Source organism: Panthera uncia, chromosome X (genome assembly GCF_023721935.1).
Source record: "Panthera uncia isolate 11264 chromosome X, Puncia_PCG_1.0, whole genome shotgun sequence".
Taxonomy (NCBI): domain Eukaryota; kingdom Metazoa; phylum Chordata; class Mammalia; order Carnivora; family Felidae; genus Panthera; species Panthera uncia.
In genome coordinates, this window is record NC_064817.1 from 67,487,137 (window position 1) to 67,511,459 (window position 24,323).

Genomic DNA, 24,323 nt, shown 5'->3' on the forward strand with positions numbered 1-24,323 from the left:
AAAGGTAAGTCTACAGTTTTGGGTTCCTGGAATCATATCAAAAAATCGTATTGTATTTAGAAATACAAAATTGTGCATATATCATAAGCATATTATAGATATTTTAAATTTGGCCAAATGATCAGTATGTTTTGTTAATAAGAACTAATGTATCCATTTGAATGATTAGATTTTTTCTTTCTTTTTTTAAAATTTTTAAACACTTATTTGTTATTGAGAGACAGAGAGACACAGAGTGTGAGCAGGGGAGGGGTAGAGACAGGTGGAGACACAGAATCTGAAGCAGGCTCCAGGCTCTGAGCTGTCAGCACAGAGCTCAATGCAGGGCTTGAACTCACAAACTGCAAGATCATGACCTGAACCGAAGTCTGTCGCCTAACCAACTGAGCCACCCAGGTGACCCGATTAGATTTTTTTCTTAATGAATCACCTTTCCTCCCCACTTCACCAGTTATTTCACTGTTATTTTTTAAAAACCTAAGAGCAAGTCTAAAGAATTTCACTGTATTTGATTCTGTTTATTGTTGTTATCTCTTTTTTATTTATTTGTTTTCTTATTTTAATTCCACATATGAGTGAAATCATATGATATTGTACTTCTCTGTCTGACTTATTTCACTTAGCCTTAAACCTTCTAGGTCCATCCATGTTGCAGCAAATGGCAAGATCTCATTCTCTTTTATGGACACAAACAAGCAAACAAACAAAACAGACTCTTAAATACAGATAACAAACTGTCAGTTGCCAAAGGGGAGGTAGGTGGAGGGATGGGTGAAGTAGATAAAGGGGATTAAGAGTTACAAACTTCCAATTATAAAGTAAATAAGTCGTGGAGATGAAAAGTACACGATAGGGATTATAGTCAATAAGATTGTAATAATATTGTTTGGTGACAGATGGTGACTACATTTATCATGGTAAGTACTGAGTGATGTATAGAATTGTTGAATCATTATGTTGTACACCTGAAACTAATATAACCTGTATGTTAATTATACTTCAATTAAACAAAAATAAGTTAAAAATTAAAAAAAATTTTTAACGTTTATTTATTTTTGAGACAGAGAGAGAGACAGAGCATGAATGGGGGAGGGTCAGAGAGAGGGAGACACAGAATCTGAAACAGGCTCCAGGCTCTGAGCTGTCAGCACAGAGCCCGACGTGGGGCTCAAACTCACGGACCACGAGATCATGACCTGAGCCGAAGTCGGCCGCTTCACTGACTGAGCCACCCAGGCACCCCCCAAAATTTTTTTAAAAATTAATTTAAAGTATTTCAAAGCCATCCTTTGATTCAGTGAGAACCTGGAATCTCAAAGTTGTAGTGTCCCAAATAGTAAACACAGAAAACATAAAGATAACATCTCACTAAAACAGTTACAAACTTTTTTTGTAGTGGCAGGTGGGAATGGTGATATGAGTAGTCAGCAATACATATCACTGAAAGAAATTGTGACTTCTAAATATAAATATTTATTTCTGCCTACATAGCACAGTCCAGAGCTGTGAATTTTAAACACCTAAACTGAGCAAGGCTAAATCAAGTCTTCAAATAAGACTTTACAAAAGTGTGTCCTGCCAGCCTCTATAAATGTTTTTTTTTTTTTTTTTCTATACTCCCTGGTATATTTTTAGGGCTCTGTCATACTACAGACTGTTGGAAGTTTTGCAACAACTATGTTTCTGGATACATGTCCTGGTGTGAGTTACTGTGCTTATGAATGGATGTAAAGGTTTCATTTTTTTCTGAGATTTGGGTAGAACAAATATCCTACTGTAAAAGCATATTTTACAATGTTTGAATTCGATGTTTTGAAATTTTTCAGCCTTTATTTTTTCTTTTAATTGGTAATAATCTTTCCATCCCTTTATTCTAATGCCTAAAATGTTTCTTATTTTCCAGGATTAACAAACACAAGGGAGTGTGTAGATGAACTGCAATTGTCTATTACCAGTGTAAAATTTGAGAGAAACAGGGAGCTTGCCCTAATCATAGAAGGAATTATGTAGCAGCAGAAATAACACTGAAATAAACATTTTGTTACAAAGATCATTCTCTTAGAACCTCCCCAACCGGTTAGGGTTAGTTTCAGCTGAGGTGGAGCTGGCTCTGCAATTACATTGTTGTTATTACCAATAATTATTTTTATTGTGCCATGGAATATCTACATTGTATTTCATAGCTTCACACATATAGACAAAGTTTCTTTCTTCCAGATCTTGAAGGACTAGTTGAGGAAAATATTAGGTGTGTGGACTTTTAAAAATTAATATTTTGTGTTAATTTTATACACATTGCCTTCCTGAACTCCACAGGTATTCACTGAACACTTTTAATGCTTAAAATAAAATATGTGACAAGACCTTCCAACATAAATCTCATAGCTGCACCTGACATACATCCTACTTGAGGAAACCAGTCTTTCTTCCTCTGCTCAATTCATTCATTTATCCATTTATTTATTCATTTATTCACAAAGTTTAATTTGACTTCCCAGAAGAAAACATAAGGACTTATTTTGGAAGTTTCTAGATTGCAAATTTTTCATCCAATGGCAATCAGATTTTGAGCAATATTCACTTATACTAATAAGAGCTTTAGTCAGTTGCTTTTAGGTGGTACTTCATATGAGCGGACATTTGAGAGAAATATAGAATATTATAGTCATTTCTATGAAGCCATATATGATCTACAATTTTTTTTGATATTTATGTAGACAAAAAAATTACTTAAGACCAAAGTATTCTCTCTTACTCAAGTTGAAAATAGAAATATCCCAAATAGAGAAAGTGAATCAGTGACAAAACACCTCCTTAAACTGACTCTAGAAATGTTACCAAAATTAAAAGGAAACCCCACACATGAAAACCATTGAAAATGGTTCACTCAAGATTGACGTTTTTGTGGATCAAAACAGCCTTTCATAATATCGAAGAATAAAGAAAGACTATAGCAATACATTTTCCATGTTAGGCTTATTAGAAATGTCAAGATACTACTGTGTGTATATACATATCTATTATGTTAGGATACTACTGTGTGTATATAAGTATCTATTATGTTAGGAACAATCAAATTTAAAAGAATTATATTGCTTCAAGACTCACACAGTTTTCTCTATCCATAAACAGATGATGATGATTATGATGATGATGATGATAGATAGATAGGTAGATAGATACATAGATAGATGATAGAGACATATATAATATCTATAATGCTATATAATGTATATAACATATAATTTGTTAGTAAGTTCATTTATTATTTCCTGAGTTTTCTCCACATATTTATCTCTAGGCATATAGATCATAAAAACAAATACAAATGACAAGGTTTTAGGAATCATTCTTTTAATCTCATTGATGAAGACATATAAATACTCTGAAAAGATTTCCATTTTTTAGTTGCTTTTTTTAATTTGGAGATTTTATTTAAATATTAGTTAGTAAAAATTACTTTGAGGAGTAGAATTTAGTGATTCATCACTCACATACAGCACTCAGCGCTCATGACAAGTGGTCTCATTAATACCCATCACCCATTTAACCCATTCACCACTCCACATCTTCTCCAGAAAACCTCAGATTTTTTTCTATATAGTTAAGTATCTGTTTCTCATTTAGTGATCATTTATTCTCAATTTATTATTCATTTATTAATGAGTTATTTTGATTACAATAATAAAATCTAGCTCCTTCCACATCATTGCAAATGACAAGGTTACATTATTTTTTATAATTGAGTAATATTCCATTATATATATGCATATATGTATAGGTACATACATACCAAGTTTTCTTTATCCATTCATCAGTCAATGGACACTTGGGCTCTTTCCATACTATTGTTGTTAATGCTGCTATGAACACTGGGGGGCATGTGTCCCTTCAAATCTGTATTTTTGTATACGATGTGTAAATACCCACTAGCAAAATTGCTGGGTCATAGGATAGTTTTATTTTTAACTTTTTGAGGAACCTCCATACTGTTTTCCAGAGTGGCTGCTCCAGTTTGTATTCCCACTAACAGTGTAAGAGTGTTTCCCATTTTCTGCATCCTTGCCAACGTCTGTTGTTTTCTGTTATTTTTACACGTTCTGACAAGTATGAGATGATATCTCATTTTAGTTTTGATTTTTATTTCACTGATGATGAGTGATGTTGAGCGTCTTTTCATGTGTCTGTTAGCCATCTGTATGTCTTGTTTGGAAAAGTGTCTATTCATATCTTCTGCCCATTTCTTAACTGCATTATTTACTTTGGGGTGTTGAGTTTGATAGCTTCTTTATATATTTTGGGAGCTAACCCTTTATCAGGTATGTCATTTGCAAATATCTTCTCCCATTCCAAAGGTTGCCTTTTACTTTTGATAATTGCTCCCTTTTCTGTGCATAAGATTTTATCTTGATGAAGTCCCAATAGTTCATTGTTGCTTTAGTTTCCCTAGCCTCAAGAGATGTATCTAGCAAGAATCTGCTATTGCCAATGTCAAGAGGTTGCTGCCTGTGTTCTCCTATAATATTTTGATGGTTTACTGTGTCAGATTTAGGCTTTTCATCCATTTTGAATTTATTTGTGTGTATGGTGTAAGAAAGTGGTTCAGTTTCATTCTTCTGCATGTTGCTTTCCACTTATCCTGACACCATTGGTTTAAGAGACTGCCTTTTCTCCACTGGATATTTTTTCCTGCTTTGTTGAAGATTCGTTGACCATAGATTGTGGGTACATTAAGAGGTTTTATATTCTGTTCCATTGATCTATGCGCCTGTTTTTGTTTTTGTTTTTGTTTTTGTTTTTTGCCTGGTACCACACTGTCTTGATCACTATTATATTGTAATATTACTTAAAATATGGAATTGTCATACCTCCAGCTTGCTATTCTTTTTCAGGGTTCCTTAGCTATTTTTTTTGTTCTTCCATACATTTTTAGGATCATTTATTGTAGCTCTAAAAAAATGTTGATGGTATTTTGACAGAGAATGCATTAAATGTATAGATTGCTGGGGCGCCTGGGTGGCTCAGTCAGTTGAGCATCTGACTTCACCTCAGGTCATGATCTCAGCTCATGGGTTTGAGCTCTGCATAAGGCTCTATGCTGACAGCTCAAAGCCTGGATCCTGCTTCGGATTCTGTGTCTCCCTCTCCCTCTGCTCTCCCCTGCTCATGATCTACCTCTCTCTGTCTCTCAAAAATAAATAAACCTTAAAAAAATTAAAAATGTGTAGATTGCTTTGGGAGGTATAGACATAATAACAATATTTGTTCTTCCAAGAGCATTGAACGTTTTTTTTTTTCCATTTCTTTGTGTCTTCAGTTTCTTTCATCAGTGTTCTATAGTATTTGGAGTACAGATCTTTGATCTCTTTGGTTAGGCATTCCTAGGGATCTTATGGTTTTTGGTGTGATTGTAAATGGGATTGATTCCTTGATTTCTCTTTCTGATGCTTCATTATTGATGTATAGAAATGCAACAGATTTCTGTACATTGATTTTGTAGTCTGTGACTTTATTTAATTCCTGTATCAGTTCTAGCAATTTTTTGGTGGGGTCTTTGGGTTTTCTACACAGAATATCATGCCATCTACAAATAATTAAAGTTTGACTTCATCCTTGCTGATTTGGATGTCCATTATTTCTTTTTCTTCTCTGATTACTGAGGCTAAGACTTCCAGTAGTATGTAAAACAACAATAGTGAGAGTGGACATCCGTGTCTTGATCCTGACCATAGAGGAAAAGCTCTCACTTTTTCACCATTGAGGATATCAGCTGTGGGTCTTTTGTGTAGGGCCTTTACGATGTTGAGATATGTTCACTGTATCCCTACTTTGTTGAGGGTTTTTATTAAGAATGGATGCTATACTTTGTCAAAAGCTTTCTATGCACCTATTGAAAGGATAATATGGTTCTTATCCTTACTTTTATTAATGTGGGGTATCACATTGATTGATTTTTGAATATTAAATCAGCCTTGCAGCTCAGGAATAAATCTCACTTGATTATGGTGAATATTCCTTTCAATGTACCCTTGAATTCGATTTGCTAGTGTCTTGTTGAGAATATTTGCATCCATGTTCATCAGAGATATTGGCCTGTAATTCCCCTTTTTAGTGGGGTCTTTGTCTCATTTTAAAATCAAGATAATGCTGGTTTTATAGAATGAGTTTGGAAGGTTTCCTTCCATTTCTATTTTTTTTTTTTGAACAGTTTAAGAAGAATAGATATTAACTCTTCTTTAAATGTCTGGTAGAATTCCCCTGGGAAGACTTCTGGCCCAGAACTCTTTGTTGGGAGATTTTTGATTACTGATTCAATTTCTTTGCCGGTTATGGGTCTGTTAAAATTTTCTATTTCTTATTTTAGTTTTGGTATTTTGTGTGTTTCTGGGAATTTGGCCAATTGTTACAGATTCCCAGTTTGTTGGAATATAATTTTTCATAATATTTTCTTATAATTGTATATCTGTGGTGTTGGTTGTGATCTCTTTTCTTTAATTTTGAGTCTATTTGGGTACTTTCTTTTTGATAAGTCTCACAAGGAGTTTATAAATTTTGTTTATTCTTTCAAAGAACCATATCTTAGTTTATTGATGCATTCTGCTTTTTTTGTTTCTATATGGTTTATTTCTGCTCTAATATTTACTATTTCCATTCATTTCATTAGCTTCCATGTATGTTTTTATTTTTCTTTAATTTCCTGGTTAACCTATTCATTCATTGGTAGGATGGTTTCCAATTTTTTCTTGGGGTTGACATCAAATTTCGTAGCATTGTGACCCAAAACTATGCATAGTATGATCTCAATCTTTTTGTACTTGTTGAGAGCTAATCTGTGACCCAATATGTGATCTATTTTGGAGAATGTTCCACTTGACCTCATAAAGAATGTGTATTCTGCTGCTTCAGGATGAAATGTTCTGAATATATCTCTTAAGTCCATTCACTCCAGGGGTCCATTCAAAGGTATTGTTTCCTTGTTGATTTTCTGCTTCATTGATCTGTCCATTGTGGTAAGTGTGGTATTAAAGGACCCTACCTTTATTGTATTATTATCAATGAGTTTCTTTATGTTTGTTATATATTGGTTTATTTATTTGGGTGTTTCAATGTTGGGGGCATAAATACTTACAATTGTCAGATCTTCTTGATGATAGACCCCTGTTATAATATAATGCCCCTCTTCATCTCTTGATACAGTCTTTGTTTTAAAATCTAGTGTCTGATGTAAGTATAAGCTACTCTGGCATTATTTTGACATGAATTAGTATGATATTAGTATGATAGATGGCTCTCCATCCCCTCATTTTTAAACTGTAGATGTCCCTAGGTCTGAAATAAGTCTCGTGTAGGCAACATATAAAAGGATTTTGGGTTTTTTGTCCATTCTGAAACCCTATGTCTTTTGTTTGGAGAGTTTAGTCCACTTACATTCAGAGTGATCATTAAAGATATGAATTTAGTTGTTCTCTGGTCCTTTTTAGTCTTTGTTGCTTTGGACTTTTTTTTCTGCACTCAAAGAGTTCCCCTTTAAATTTCTTGCAGGGATGGTTTAGTGGTCACAAACCCCTTTACTTTTGTCTGGGAAGCTCCTGATGTCTTCTTCTATTCTTTATGACAGCCTTGCTTGATAAGGAATTCTTGGCTGCATATTTTTTCCCATTCAGCACATTGAATATTTCCTACTACCCCCTTCTGGCCTGCCACGTTTCAGTGGACAGGTATTCTGCTAAACTTATGTGTCTAAACTTGTAAGTTAAGGACCTTTTGTCCTTATCTGCTTTCAGAATTCTCTCCTTATATTTGTATTTTGCCAATTACATTATGATATATCATGGTGTTGACGTCTTTGTTGATTTTGAAGGGAGTTATCTGTGCCTCTAGGACTTGAATGCCTGTTTCCTTACCCAGATTAGGGAAGTTCTCAGCTATAATTGGTTCGAATAAACCTTTTGCTCCTTTTCCCCACTCTTCTTCTGGGACTACTATGATACAGGTATTTTTTCACTTGATAGAATCACTGAGTTCCCTAAGACTCCCTTTGTGATACAATAATTTTCTTTCTCCCCTCTTTTCAGCTTTATTATTTTCCATAATTTTATCTTTTTTGGAAGTAAATATATTTTTATTTTATTATTATTTTTTAATTTATTCTCAAGTTACTTACTATACAGTGTAGTCTTGCCTTCAGGAGTAGATTTTAGTGTTTCATCAGTTATATATAACACCCAGTGCTCATTCAAACAAGTGCCCTCCTTAATTCCCATCACCTATTTTCCCCACTCCCATCAACCTTCAGTTTGTTCTCTGTATTTATGAGTCTCTTATAGTTTGCCTCTGTTTTTATCTTAAAATTTTTTTAAGTTTATTTATTTTTGAGAGAGAGAGACAGAGAGGGAGAGAGAGAGTGTATGAGTGGGTGAGAGGCAGAGAGAGAGAGAGAGAAACACAGATATGAAGCAGGCTACAGGTTCTGAGCTGTCAGCATAGAGCCCAATGTGGGGATCAAACTCAGGAATGGTGATATCAGACCTGAACCAAAGTATGACGCTTAACTGACTGTGCCACTGGCTCCCCATGCCCCTATGTTTTTATTTTACATAGTTTTGTACCCTTCCCCTATGATCATCTGTTAGGTTTCTTAAATTCCACACGTGAGTGAAATCATGTGATATCTTTCTCTGACTGACTTATTTTGCTTAGCATTCTTTCTCATTGCCACATAGAATTCCATTGTGTATATAAACCACAATTTCTTTCTCCACTAATCAGTGGACGGACATTTTTTCTCTTTCCATGATTTGGCTATTGTTGACAGTGCTGCTATAACCATTGGGGTACAAGGGCCTCTATGTATCAGCACTCCTGTATCCCTTGGGTAAATTCCTAGCAGTGCTATTGCTGGGTCATAGGGTAGATCTATTTTAAATTTTTTGAGGAACATCCACACTGTTTTCCAGAGCAGCTGCACCAGTTTACATTCCCATCAACAGTGCAAGAGGGTTCCCGTTTCTACACATCCTCTCCAGCATCTAATGAACACCTGTTTTGTTCATTTTAGCCACTCTGACTGGCGTGAGGTGATATCTGAGTGTGGTTTTGATTTGTATTTCCCTGATGAGGAGCGACGTTGAGCATCTTTTCATGTGCCTGTTGGCCATCTGGATGTCTTCTTTAGAGAAGTGTCTCTTCATGTTTTCTGCTCATTTCTTCACTGGATTATCTGTTTTCTGGGTGTGAAGTTTGGTGAGCTCTTTATAGATTTTGGATACTAGCCCTTTGTCTGATATGTCATTTGCAAATATCTTTTCCCATTCCACTAGTTGCCTTTTAGTTTTGTTGATTGTTTCCTTGGCAGTTCAGAAGCTTTTTATCTTCAGGAGTTCCCAATAGTTCATTTTGCTTTGAATTCCCTTGCCTTTGGGGATGTGTCAAGTAAGGAATTGCTGCAAATGAGGTCAGAGAGGTTTTTTCCTGCTTTCTCCTTTAGGGTTTAGATGGTTTCCTGTCTCACATTCAGGTCCTTTATCCATTTTGAGTTTATTTTTGTGAATGGTGTAAGAAAGTGGTCTAGTTTCATCCTTCTGCATGTTTCTGTCCAGTTCTCCCAGCACCGTTTGTTAAAAAGACTGTCTTTTTTCCATTGGCTATTCTTTCATGCTTTGTCACAGATTAGTTGGCCATACTTTTGTGCGTCTAATTCTGGGGTTTCTATTCTATTCATTGGTCTATGTGTCTGTTTTTGTGCCAATACCATGCTGTCTTGATGATTACAGCTTTTTAGTAGAGGCTAAAGTCTGGGATTTTGATGCCTCCTACTTTCGTCTTCTTCTTCAAAATTACTTTGGCTAGTCAGGGCCTTTTGTGGTTCCATACAAATTTTAGGATTGCTTGTTCTAGCTTCGAGAAGAATGCTGGTGCAATTTTGATTGGGATTGCATTGAAAGTGTAGATAGCTTTGGGTAGTATTGACATTTTGACAATATTTATTCTTCCAATCCATGAGCACAGAGTGTTTTGCCATTTCTTTGTGTCTTTTTCAATTTCCTTCATAAGCTTTCTATAGTTTTCAGCATACAGATTTTTTTTACCTCTTTGGTTGGTTTATTCCTAGTTATTTTATGATTCTTGGTGCAATTGTGAATGACATCAGTTTATTTATGTGTCTTTCTGTTGCTTTATTATGAGTGTATGAAAATGCAACTGATTTCTGTACATTGATTTTGTATCCTGCAACTTTGCTGAATTCATGTATCAGTTTTAGCAGACTTTTGGTGGAGTCTATCGGATTTTCCATGTATATTATCCTGTCATCTGCAAAAAGTGAAAGGTTGACTTCATCTTTGCCAATTTTGATGCCTTTGATTTCCTTTTGTTGTCTGATTCCTGATGCTAGAACTTCTAACACTATGTTAAACAACAGCGGTGAGAGTGGACATCCCTGTCGTGTTCCGGATCTCAGGGGGAAAGCTCTTAGTTTTCCCTATTGAGGATGATATTAGCTGTGTGCTTTTCATAAATGGCTTTGATGATGTTTAAGTATGTTCCTTCGATCCCGACTTTCTCGAGGGTTTTCATCAAGAAAGTATGCTGTATTTTATCAAATGCTCTTTCTGCATGTATTTACAGTACCATATGGTTATCTTTTCTTTTATTAATGTGATGTACCACATTGATTGATTTGTGAATGTTGAACCATCCCTGCAGCTCAGGAATGAACCCCACTTGATCATGGTGAATAATACTTTTTATATGCTGTTGAATTCAGCTTGCTAGTATCTTGTTGAGAATTTTTGCATTCATAATCATCAGGGATATTGCCTGTAGTTCTCTTTTTTTGCTGGGTCTCTGTCTGGTTTTGGAATCAAAGTAATGCTGGCCTCATAGAATGAGTCTGGAAGTTTTCCTTCCATTTCTCTTTTTTGCAACTGCTTGAGAAGGATACTTATAACTCTGCTTCACATGTCTGGTAGAATTCCCCGGGGAAGCCATCTGGCCCAGTACTCTTATTTTGTGGGAGATTTTTGATGACTGATTCAATTTCTTCGCTGGTTATGGGTCTGTTCAAGTTTTCTATTTCTTCCAGTTTGAGTTTTGGAAGTGTGTGGGGGTTTAGGAATTTGTCCATTTCTTCCAGGTTGTCCAGTTTGTTGGCATATAATTTTTCATAGTATTCCCTGATAATTGCTTGTATTTCTGAGGGATTGCTTGTAATAATTCAATTTTCATTCATGATTTTATCTATTTGGGTCATCTCCCTTTTCTTTTTGAGAAGCCTGGCTAGAGGTTTATTGATTTTTTTTATTTTTTCAAAAAACAACTCTTGGTTTCATTGATCTGCTCTACAGTTTTTTTAGATTCTATATTGTTTATTTCTGCTCTGATCTTTATTATTTCTCTTCTTCTGCTGCATTTGGGGTGTCTTTGCTGTTCTGCTTCTCTTTCCTTTAGGTGTGCTGTTAGATTTTGTATTCTTGAGATATTTGTATTCTTGTTTCTTGAGATAGGCCTGCATTGCAATGTATTTTCCTCTCAGGACTGCCTTCGCTTCATCTCAAAGAGTTTGGGTTGTTGTATTTTCATTTTCATTTATTTCCATGTATTTTTAAATTTCTTCTCTAATTGCCTGGTTCACCCATTCATTCTGTAGTAGGGTGTTCTTTAACCTCCATGCTTTTGGAGGTTTTGCAGACTTTTTCCTGTGGTGATTTCAAGCTTCATAGCATTGTGGTCTGAAAGTGTGCATGGTATGATCTCAATTCTTGTATACTTATGAAGGGCTGTTTTGTGACCCAGTATGTGATCTATCTTGGAGAATGTTCCATGTGCACTCGAGAAGAAAGTATATTCTGTTGCTTGTGGGATGCAGAGTTCTAAATATATCTGTCAAGTCCATCTGGTCCAATGTATCATTCAGGGCCCTTGTTTCTTTATTGATCCTGTGTCTAGACGATCTCTCCATTGTTGTAAGTGGAGTAATAAAGTGCCCTGCAATTACCACATTCTTATTAATAAGGTTGTTTATGTTTGTGGTTGTTTTATATATTTGGGGGCTCCTGTATTTGGCGCATAGACATTTATAATTGTTAGCTCTTCCTGATGGATAGACCTTGTAATGATTATATAATGTCCTTCTTCATCTCTTGTTACAGCCTTTAATTTAAATCTAGTTTGTCTGATACAAGTATGGCTACTCCAGCTTTCTTTTTGCTTCCAGTAGCATGATAAATAGTTCTCCATCCCCTCACTCTCATTCTGAAGGTGTCCTCAGGTCTAAAATGAATCTCTTGTAGACAGCAAATAGATGGGTCTTGATTTTTTATCCATTCTTGTACCCAGTGTCTTTTGGTTGGAGCATTTAGTCCATTTACATTCAGTGTTATAGAAAGATATGGGTTTAGAGTCATTGTGATGTCTGTAGCTTTCATGCTTGTAGTGATGTCTCTGGTACTTTGTGATCCTTGAAGCATTTCACTCACAGAGTCCCCCTTAGAATCTTTTTTACAGCTGTTTTAGTGGTGATGAATTTCTTCAGTTTTTGTTTGTTTGGGAAGACCTTTATCTCTCCTATTTTGAATGACAGACTTGCTGGATAAAGGATTCTCGGCTGTGTACTTTTTCTGTTCATTACATTGAAGATTTCCTGCCATTCTTTTCTGGCCTGCCAAGTTTCAGTAGATAGGTCTGCCACCAGTCTTATGGGTCTCCCTTTATAGGTTAGAGCCTGTTTATCCCTAGCTTCTTTCAAAATTTTCTCATTATCCTTGTATTTTTCCAGTTTCACTATGATATGTCATGCAGAAGATCAATTCAAGTTACGTCTGAAGGCAGTTCTCTGTGCCTCTTGGATTTTAATGCCTGTTTCCTTTCCCAGATCAGGGAAGTTCTCAACTATGATTTGTTAAAGTACACCTTCAGCCCCTTTCTCTCTCTCTTCCCATTCTGGAATCCCTATTGTATGGTTATAATTGTGCTTGATTGCATCATTTAGTTCTCTAGTTCTTCCCTCATACTCCTGGATTTTTTTATCTCTCTTTTTCTCAGCTTCCTCTTTTTCCATAATTTCATCTTCTAATTCACCCATTCTCTTCTCTGCCTCTTCAATCCGAGCTGCGGTCGCCACAATTTTAATTTTCACCTCATTTATAGCATTTTTTAGCTCCTCATGACTGTTCCTTAGTCCCTTGATCTCTGTAGTAATAGATTCTCTTCTTTCCTCTATACTTTTTTCAAGACCAGCCATTAATTTTATGACTATTATTCTAAATTCATGGTCCGTTATATTGCTTAAATCATTTTTGATCAATTCATCAGTTGTCGCTACTTTCTGGAGTTTCTTTTGAGGAGAATTCTTCTTTCATCATTTTGGGTAGTCCCTGGAGTGGTGAGGAACTGTGGGGCACTTCCCCTGTGCTGTCTGGATTAACTTGTGTTGGTAGGCAGGGCTGCAGTCAGACCTGATGTCTGCCCCAGCCCACCACTGGGGCCACAGTCAGACTGGTGTTTACCTTATCTTCCCCTCTCCCAGGGGCAGAACTCACTGTGGAGTGGTGTGGCCCCTGTCTGGGCTAGTTGCACACTGCCAGGCTTGTGGTGCTGCTTTGATGGTATCTGGCGTATTAGCTGGGGTGGCTCCACAAGATACACAGTGGCGGGAGGGGTAGGATCAGCTCGCTTTGCCTTCAGTGGTCCCCTGCAAGAGGGGCCTTGCAGCACCAGGAGTGAGGCCAACCCATCAGAGGGATGGATCCACAGAAGCACAGCGTTGGGTGTGTGCATGGTGCAAGCAAGTTCGGTGATGGGAACTGGTTCTCTTTGGGATTTTGGCTGGGGATGGGAGAAGGAGATGGCGCTGGCCAGCGCCTTTGTTCCCCACCGAGCTGAGCTCTGTCTTCTGGGGCTCAACAACTCTCCCTCCTGGTGTCCTCTCACCCTCCCTCTCTCTGGGCAGAGCTGCTGGCTTTTAACATTCCAGATGTTAAGTCCCGTTGGCTGTCAGAACTCACGCAGTCCGGCCCCTCCACTTTTGCTAGTCAGACTCGGGGGCTCTGCCTTGCTGGGCAGGCTGCCTCTCCAATGCCCTGGCTCCCCCCTCCAGTCTATGTAGTGCGCACTGCCTCTCTGCCCTTCCTACCCTCTTCTCTGGGCCTCTTGTCTACACTTGGCTCCAGAGAGTCCATTCTGCTAGTCTTCTGGCAGTTTTCTGGGTTATTTAGGCAGATGTGGGTGGAATCTAAGTGATCAGTAGGACGCGATGAGCTCAGCATCCTCCTATGCCACCATCTTCTCCTATATAGAATCTTCTTAATCCATTCATCAGGCGATGGACATTTGTGCTCCTACTATAATTTGGCTATTGTTGATAGTGCTGCTATAGTCATTGCGGTGGAAGCACCTCTTCAAATAAGTACTCTGGTATCCTTTGGATAAATTCCTAGTAGTGTAATTGCTGGGTCACAGGGTAACTCTATTTTTAATTTTTTGAGGAACCTCCACACTACTTTTCATAGTGGCTGCACCAGTTTGCATTCCCACCAAAAGTGCAAGAGGATTTCCCTTTATCCACATCCTCGCCAACATCTGTTGTTTCCTGAGCTGTTAATTTTAGCCACTCTGACAGGTGTGAGGTGGTATCTCAAGGTGGTTTTGATTTGTATTTCCTTGATGATGAGCAATGTTGAGCATCTTTTCATGTGTCTATTAGCAATCTGGATGTCTTCTTTGGAAAAGTGTCTATTCATGTCTTCTGTCCATTTCTTTATTGGGTTATTTGTTTTTTGGGTGTTGAGCTGTATGGTGAAAGAAAGTGCTCCAGTTTCATTCTTGTGCATGTTGTTCTGTTCTCCCAGCACCATTTGCTAAAGAGACTGTCATTTTTCCATTGGATACTCTTCCCTGATTTGTCAAAGATTAGTTGGTCCTACATTTGTGGGTCCATTTCTGTATTACATATTCTATTCCATTGGTCTATGTGTGGTTTTTTTTTTTGTGTGTGTGTGTGCCAATACCATATTGTCCTGATTATTACAGCTTTGTAATACAAGCTAAAATCCGGGATTGTGATGTTTCCAGCTTTGGTTTTCTTTTTCTTTTCTTTTTTTTTAAATTAACGTTTATTTATTTTTGAGAGACAGAGAGAGACAGAGCATGATCAGGGGAGGGGCAGAGAGAGGGAGACACAGAATCTGAAGCAGGCTCCAGGCTCTGAGTTGTCAGCACAGAGCCCAATGCGGGCCTCAAACCCATTAACTGTGCGATCATGACCTGAGTTGAAGTCGGACGCTTTTACTGACTGATCCACCCAGGCACCCCTGATTTTCTTTTTCAACATTAATTCGGCTATTGGGTGTCTTTTGTGGTTCCACACAAACTTTAAGATTGTTCTAGTTCTGTGAAAAATGCTAGCCCTATTTTTATTGGGATTGCATTGACTGTTTAGATTGCTTTTTGTAGAATCGACATTTTAACAATATTTGTTCTTCCAATCCATGAGCATGGAATGTCTTTCCATTTCTTTGTGTCTTCGTCAATTTATTTACTAAGATTTCTATAGTTTACAGCATATAGATTTTTTACATCTTTGGTTATGTTTATCCCTGGGTATTTTATAGTTTTTGATGTAATTGTAAATGGGATCAAATCCCTGATACCACTTTCTGTTGGTTCATTATTGGTGTATAGAAATGTGAGTGATTTCCGTACATTGATATATATCCTGCAACTTTGCTGAATTCCTGTATCAACTCTAGCAGTTTTTTGGTGGAATCTTTTGGGTTTTCCATGTAGAGTATCATGTAATCTGCAAAGAGTAATGTTTGACTTCTTCTTTGCCAAATTGGAGGCCTTTTATTTTGTTTTGTTGTCTTATTGCCAAGGCTAGGACTTCCAACTCTATGTTAAACAACAGTGGTGAGAGTGGGCATTCCTTTCCTTTTCCTCATCTCAGGGGGAAAGCTCTCAGTTTTTCCGCATTGAGAATAATAATACCTGTGGGTCTTTCATGTATGGCTTTTTTGATGTTTAGGTAAGTTCCTTCTATCCCTACTTTCTTAAGGGTTTTTATTAAGAAACGATGCTGTATTTTGTCAGATGTTTTTTAGGCATCTACTGACAGGATCATATGGTTCTAATCCTTTCTCCTATTAATGTGGTGTATCACATTGATTTGATTTGTCAATATTGAACCAGTCCTGCAGCCCAGAAATGAATCCCACTTGATCATGGTCGGTAATTATTTTAATGTAATGTTGAATTTGCTTTGCTAGTATATTGTTGAGAATTTTTGCATCCATGTTCATCAGGGATATTGGCCTGTAATTCTCCTTTTTAGTGGAATCTTTGTCTGGTTTGTGAATCAAGGTAATGCTGCCTTCATAGGATGAGTCTGGAAGCTTTCCTTCCGTTTCTGTTTTTTGGAACATTTTAAGGACAATAGGTATTAACTCTGTTTTAAATGTTTGGTAGAGTTCCTTTGGGAAGCCATATGGCCCTGGACTCTTATCTGCTGGGGGATTTTTGATTATTGATTCAATTTCTTTGCTGGTTTTGGGTCTGTTCAAATTTTCTATTTCTTCCTGTTTGAGTTTTGGTAGTGTGTGAGTGTCTAGGAATTTGTCCATTTCTTCCAGATTGTCTACTTTATTGGAATGTAATTTTTCATACTTTTCACTAATAATTGTATTTCTATGGAGTCAGTTGTGATCTCTCCTCTTTCATTCATGATTTTATCTGTTTGTATCCTCTCTCTTTTCTTTTTGAGAAGTCTGGCTAAGGGTTTGTGAATTTTGTTTATTCTTTCGAAAACCAGCTCTTAAATTCATTGATCTCTTATACTGTTTTTTTTTTCTATATCGTTTATTTCTGCTCTAATATTTACTTCTATTCTTCTGTTTGTTTTGGGTATTTTTTGCTGCTGCCTTTCTAGCTCATATAGGTGTAAGTTTAGGAAGTATTTGGGACATTATTTGTTTCTTGAGACAGGCCTGAATTGCAATGTATTTTCCTCTTAGGACTGTTCTTGTGCATCCCAAAGGTTTTGGACCATCATGTTTTCATTTTCATTTGCTTCCATATATTTTTATAATTTGTCTTTAGTTTCCTTGTGGACCCATTCATTTTTTAGTAGGATGTTCTCTAACCTCCATATGTTTGGGGCTTTCCAGATTTTTTTCTTGTGGTTGCTTTCAAGTTTCATAGCGTTGTGATCTGAAAATATGCATGGTATGATCTCAATCTTTTTATAGTTGAGGGCTGTTTGTGGCCTAGTAGGTGATCTATTTTGGAGAATGTTCCATGTGCACTTGAGAAGAATGTGTATTCTGGTGCTTTAGGATGAAAAGTTCTGAACATATCTGTTAAGTCCATCTGGTCCAATGTGTCATTTAGAGCCATTTTTACTCATTGATTTTCTGACTAGATGATCTGTTCATTGTTGTAAGTGGAGTATTAGATCCCCTACAATTATGGTATTATTATCTATACATTTGTTTATCTTTGTGATTAATTGACTTATATATTTGGGTTCTCCCACATTGGGCAAATAAACATTTACAATTGTTAGCTCTTCTTGATGATAGACCCTTTAATTATTATATAATGCCCTTCTTCATCTCTTGTTACTGTCTTTAGTTTAAAATCTAGTTTGTCTGATATAAGTATGGCTACTCTGGCTTTCTTTTGACTTCAAGTAGAATTATAGATGGTCCTCCATCCCTTTACTTTCAATCTGCAGGTGTCCTCAGGTATAAAATGATTATATTGTAGTCAGCATAGAGATGGAACTTGTTTTTTTTTTTTTTATCCATTCTGATACCCTATGTCTTTTGATTGAGGTATTTAGTCCATTTACATTCATAGTGGTTGTTGAAAGATATGGGTTTAGTGCCATTGTGCTATCTGTAGTTTTCATGCTTGTGGTTATGTCTCTGTTCCTTTGTAATCTTTGCTGCTTTCCACTCAGAGTCCCCCTTAGGGTTTCCTACATGGCTGGTTTAGTGGTTATGAACTCCTGTAGTTTATGTTTTTCTTGGAAAGCCTCTATCTGTCCTTCTAATCTGAATGACAGCCTTGCTGGATAAAGGATTCTTGGCTGAATATATTTCCTGTTCAGCACATTGAATATTTCCTACCACTCTCTTCTGGCCTACCATGTTTCCGTGGACAGGTCTGCTACTACCCTTATCTGTGTACCCTTGCAGGTAAAGGACCCATTGTCCTTAGCTGCTTTCAGAATTCTCTCCTCCCCTATTTATTTTGCCAGTTTAACCACAATATGTCATAGTGTTGACATATTATTATTGATTTTGAAGGGAGTTCTCTGTGCCTCTTGGACATGGATGCCTGTTTCCTTCCCCAGATTAGGGAAGTTCTCAGCTGTAATTTTTTCAAATAAACCTTTTCCCCCTTTCTCTTGCTCTTTTGCTTCTGGAACTCCTATGATACAGATATTGTTTCATTTTATGGAATCATTTAGCTCTCTAATTTTTGCCTCATGATCTATGAATTGCCTTACCTTATTTTTTTCAGCTTCATCATTTTCCATAATTTTATCTTCTATTTCACCTGTTGTTTACTTTGCTTCTTCTATCTTCACCGTTACTGTATCTAGTTTATTTTTCATCTCATTTATAGCATTTCTTAATTCATTGTGACTATTTCTTAGGACTTTGATCTTTGCAGCAATAGATTCTCTGCTGTCATCTATGCTTTTTCAAGCTCAGCTATTAGTCTTATGACTGTTATTCTAAATTCTTGTTCAGAATATTGCTTATATCTGTTTTGAGCAATTCTCTGACTGTAATTTATTCCTGGATATTCTTTTGAGGAGAATTCCATTTCTTCACTTTTGCTAGGTTCTTGTCTTTGACATGTTTTAATGACTTTCTATATGTCTTGAACTTGCAAGTACTACTATATTAAAAATGGGTCATACACTGCCCAAGGCCTGACACTTCAGCAAGTGTTTTTGGAATGCATTGCATGCATCTGTTGTTACATTTTGGATGCTCTATCTCTCTGGTTAGTCCTCTGCAAAGCTCCTCCTTGCTCATAGTGGTAGAATGTTTGTACCTTCCATAAGGCGTGCTTTAATTTGTTCATTGAAGTAGCTCTGGAAAAAAGGAAAGGATGGGAAGGCCAGATCATGCACAAAGAGAAAAATGAAAAGGGTGAAAAACATACCAAGCAGAGAATCAAAAATAGAAAGAAAGAAAGAAGAAAGAAAGAAAGAATGAATGAAAAAATAAAAACAAAAACAAACTATAAGGCTTAATCCAGAGAGAGAGAAAGGAAAATAAAGAAGGAGATATAGAAAAGGTGTAAAAAGAATAGAGTAAAAATGCCTGATTAAACAAACGAAACAGAAATTATATATATATATGTATATACATATACATACATATATATATATATATATATATGAATTAACCAAAAGAAATCAGAAACTATAAGCCCGATTCCAAAAGAAAAGAGGGTAGAAAGAAAAAGAAAAGAAAAGAGAAAAGAAGAACGAACAGACAGACAAACAGACTAAGACAAAAACTCAAAATAGTTGTCTGTTGGTGCCTGGGACTGGTGGTTGTGCTGGTCTGGAGGAGAGACTGGTTCATTCAGTGTCACTCTTCCTCCAGTACATAAGCAGTTGCCAGGCATGGAGGTGTGGGGTTTGGTGTAACCTGATACTGCCTCCACTGGAGGCCATTATACTGCTCCCTGAAGTCCCACCATGTTGGTGTTGGGGAGAAAAATTGCAACACCCCAATCTCTCCTCCCCTGACCAGGTGTCTGAAACCACACTGTTCAGGCAGCCCTCACAGAGTACTGCAGCATTTGGTCGGCTTGCCCTGATCCACAGTTCTCCCATGCCTCCTAGGTGTTGGTTGGTATTCAAAACCCAATGTCTTAAAGGCCCCTTACACCATGCAGAACCTATTCTGGTGTATAGCCAATCAGCCCTGCCAATAAAAGGTCTTTTTCTGGCACCTGTGGGGTCTTTTGTCCTTGGGGAGGCAATAAACCCTCTTTCCACAATACTCAAGGAAAGGGACTGTTCTCTCCCAGTGTGCCCCTGAGATCATTACTGCACCACAGAACTGGATCCCCCCAGTTGCTTTTATCTTTGGTCTGGAGAAAGTCGTGCACTTTGGAAAACTCAAATCTTTAGCTACTAAGGTTGTTTGTAAAATAGAAACTGTCACTCTCCGTATTTCTTGTTCCTCAGTCTGTGGTCTGGAGAGGTCTTCCTCTTGTATTAACTCAATACCACAATTACACAGCCTCTATTTCTTTCTCTCTTTTTTTGTTTTTCCACAGAAGAGGTTCCCTCCTCTCCGTGCCTACATCATTTATCTCCCCCAATTCACATACATGCACCTCAGTCTCTCCAAGCTGTCTCTATCCACCTGTGGAGATCTTTCTGCCACTCCACAGATTGATTTCCTGGGTGTTCCAAGTGATCTGACTTCAATACAGCTGTGTTTGAAGAATGAGAGAAATCCCAGTTCCCCTACTCCTCTGCCATCTTAACTCTTCTCTGATAATGTTATCTTTTATATCACCTATTCTCTCCTCTGCTTCTTCAACCTTTGTTGTAACTATATACAGTTTTGCATCTTAGTTATAGCATTTTTTATTTCAGCCTGGCTAGTTTTTAGGTCATTGATCTCTGCAACAGGGGTTTCTCTGGGTTTTCAAGCCCAGCTACTCCTCTTATGTCTGTTGTTCTAAATTCTTGTTGAGGTATTTTCTTATATCTGTTTTGACCAAGTTCCTGGTTGTGACTTTTTCTTGACCTTTCTTTTGGGGAGAATTCCTCCTTATTGTCATTTTGGCTAAGTTTCTGTCTTTTGTATGTTTTGAAAGTTTGTTACATTTCTTGCACCTGAAAGTAATGCAATATTAAAAAGTGGTCATACACTGTCCAAAGCCTGGCACTTCAGGAAGTCTTTCTGGCGCATGCCGTGTGCACTCTGCTATTGTATTTTGGCTGCTCTTTACCACTGGTCTGTCCTCTGTAAACCTCATCCTTGCTTGCAATGGGGAGTGTTAGGACTTTTAACCAGGTGTGCTTTGATTTGTTTGTTGAAATAAGCCTCACACCTGCCACACTATCTCCTTCAACCATGGATATCCTTCTTCCAATCTTCAGACAGATTTCTTGGGTGTCCCAAGTGATCTTACCTCAATATAGTTGTATTTGATAGATGAGGGAAGCCCAGGGTCCCCCTAGTTCTCCCCCATCTTAACTTCCCCCCTCATAATATTCTCTTATAACTGTATTTTTGTGGTGTTCGTTGTGATCTCTCTTTTATCATTCATGATTTTATTTATATGGATCCTTTATCTTTTCTCTTTGATAAGTTGGTTAGGGGTTTATCAATTTTATTATTTTTTTCAAAGAAACAGCTGCTGGTTTCATTAATATGTCTTTATTGTTTGTTTCTACATCATTTATTTCTGCTCTCATCTTTATTATTCCACTTCCTTTTCTGGCTTTGGCTTCGTTTGCTGTTCTTTTTCTAGCTCCTTTAGGTTTAAAGTTAGGTTGTGTAGTAGAGATTATTCATGCTTATTGAAGTAGGCCTGTATTGCTCTATACTACCCTCTTAGGACTGCTTTTGATGCATTTCAAAGATTTTGGATTGTAATGTTTTCATTTTCACTTGTTCCCATGTATTTTTAGATTTCTTCTTTAATTTCCTGTTTGTCCCACTCATTTTTTAGTAACATCTATTTTAACCTGCATGTATTTTGGCCTTTCCAATTTTTTTTTTCTTGTGTTTACTTCAAATTTCATAGCATTGTGGTAAGAAAATATGCATGGAATGATCTTAATCCTTTTGTACTTGTTGAGGCCTGATTTGTGGCCTAGTATGTAATCTGTTCTGGAGAATGTTCTATGTGCACTTGAAAAGAATGTGTATTCTGCTACTTTAGAATCAAATGTTATTAATATATCTGTTTAGTCCATCCAGCACAGTGTGTTTCCCTTTTGATTTTCTGCTTACATGATCTGCCCATTGTTGTAAGTGGGGTGTCCAAGTCTCATGCTATTGTTGTATTTTTAACAATGAGTTCCTTTATTTTTGTATTAATTGTTTATATATTTGGGTTCTCTCATGTTGGGGGCATAAATATTTATAATTGTTAGATCTTCTTGGTGGATACATCCCTTTTTATCATATAATGTCCTTCTTTATCTACTGTTACTGTAGTCTTTGTTTTAAAATCTAATTTTTCTCATACAAGTATGGCTATCCCAGCTTTCTTTTGATGTCCATTAATATTATAGATTTTTCTCCATCCCCGAACTTTTAATATGCAGGTATATTTAGGTCTAAAATAAATATCTTGTAGGCAACATATGGATAATTTTGTTTTGTTTTGTTTTAATCTATTCTGATACCCTATGTCTTTGAATGGGAGCACTTAGTCCATTTACACTCAGAGTTATTATTGATAGATATGAATTTAGTGCTATTCTATTACTTGTTAAGTCATTGTTTCTGGAGATTTTCTCTGTTCCTTTCTAGTGTTTGTCACTTTTGTTATTTCCTTCCCACCCAAAGAGTCCCCTTTAATATTTCTTACTGGGCTAGTTAAATGGTCATGAACCTCTTTAGTTTTTGTTTGTCTGGGAAATTTATCTTTCCTTCTATTCTGAATGGTAGCCTTGCTGGATATTCTTGGCTGCAGATTTTTCCCATTCATCACATTGTGTATATTATGCCACTCCCTTCTGGCCTGCCAAGTTTCTGTGAAGAGATCTTCTGGTGACCTTATTTGTCTTCCCTTGTAAGTTAGGTATTTGTTCTCTTGATGCTTTTAGGATTTTTTCTTTATATTTATATTTTGTAAATGTAAGTATTCTATGTCTTGTTGTTGGCCTGTTTTTGGTCATTTTGATTGGAGTTCTCTGTGCCTCCTAGATTTGGATGTATGTTTCCTCCCCCAGATTAGGGAATTTTTCAGCTATAATTCCTCAAGTAAGACTTCTAACCCCTTTTCCCTCTCTTCTTCTGGGACTCCTATGATATGAATGTTTTTACGCTTTATGGAGTCGCTGAGTTCCCTACATCTACATTTGTGATCTAATATTTTTCTTCCCCTATTCTTTTCTGCTTTATTATTTTCCACAATTCTATCTTCTATATCACTTATTTATTCCTCTGCTTCTTCCATTTTTGTGGTCATTACATCCAGTTCCCCATTTCAGGTATAGCTTTTTAAATTTCAGGCTAATTGGCTTTTAGCTCTTTTATCTTGGTGATAAGGGACTCCCTGATGCCCTTTATGCTTTTCTTAAACCCACCTAGTATCCTTATAGCTGTTGTTTTAAAATATGGATCAGGCGGGGCGCCTGGGTGGCTCGGTCAGTTAAGCGTCTGACTTCGGCTCAGGTCATGATCTCACGGTCCGTGAGTTCAAGCCCCACGTCACGCTCTGTGCTGACAGCTCAGAGCCTGGAGCCTGTTTCAGATTCTGTGTCTCCCTCTCTCTCTGCCCCTCCCCTGTTCATGCTCTGTTTCTCTCTGTCTCAAAAATAAACGTTAAAAAAATTAAAAAAAAATATGGATCAGGCATATTACTTATATCTGTTTTGATTACATCCTGAACCCAATCTTTTCTTGCTCTTCCTTTTGAGATTAATTCCTCCATCTTGGCACTCTGCCAAGGCTCTGTCTTCTCTGTATTAGGATAGCTTGTTATGTTTAGTGCTCCAGAGTGTAATGGCTTTATAAAGAAGAGGTCTTATACTGTCCAGGGTCTTGTGCCTCAGGAAGTATCTCTGATGTAGGGTGTGTGAACTCTGGTGCTGTGTTTTGGCTGCTGTTTCCCTCAGGTCATTCCTCTGCATAGTTTCTCTTTCCCTTCCTCACAGAGTGTTTGGACTTTGGCCAGAGTGTGGCAAGTTTTAAGTAGGTGTGCTCTGGTCTGTTAAAAAAAGATCTGATGTTATTTCTACTAGACCTGAAGTTTTGCAGAACTCTGTGGTCACTAGACATGTAGTGTAGGGGGGTAGTTTGCACTGGTCTTCTGTGGGGAGGGGCCTGCTCTTTGGTTATCAGGCAAGCTTGCCATAGAAATGCAGCATCTGCAGAGCACAGGGTGGTGGGGCTTGGTGTAAGTGGTTTCAGCTGCCACTCTTGGTGCCATACCGCTTAAAGAATTTAGTTTTTGCTAAGGGACAGGAGAGAGAAATTGCACCAGCCAACTCCCTTGTTCCAAAGAGTGGAGTTCATGCCTGCTTCTGCCTGGAAAGTCTTCACAAAAGAGTAAACAATTTTCCCCCATTTGTCACAGGTTTTCCTCAGATTTCTGCCTTCATA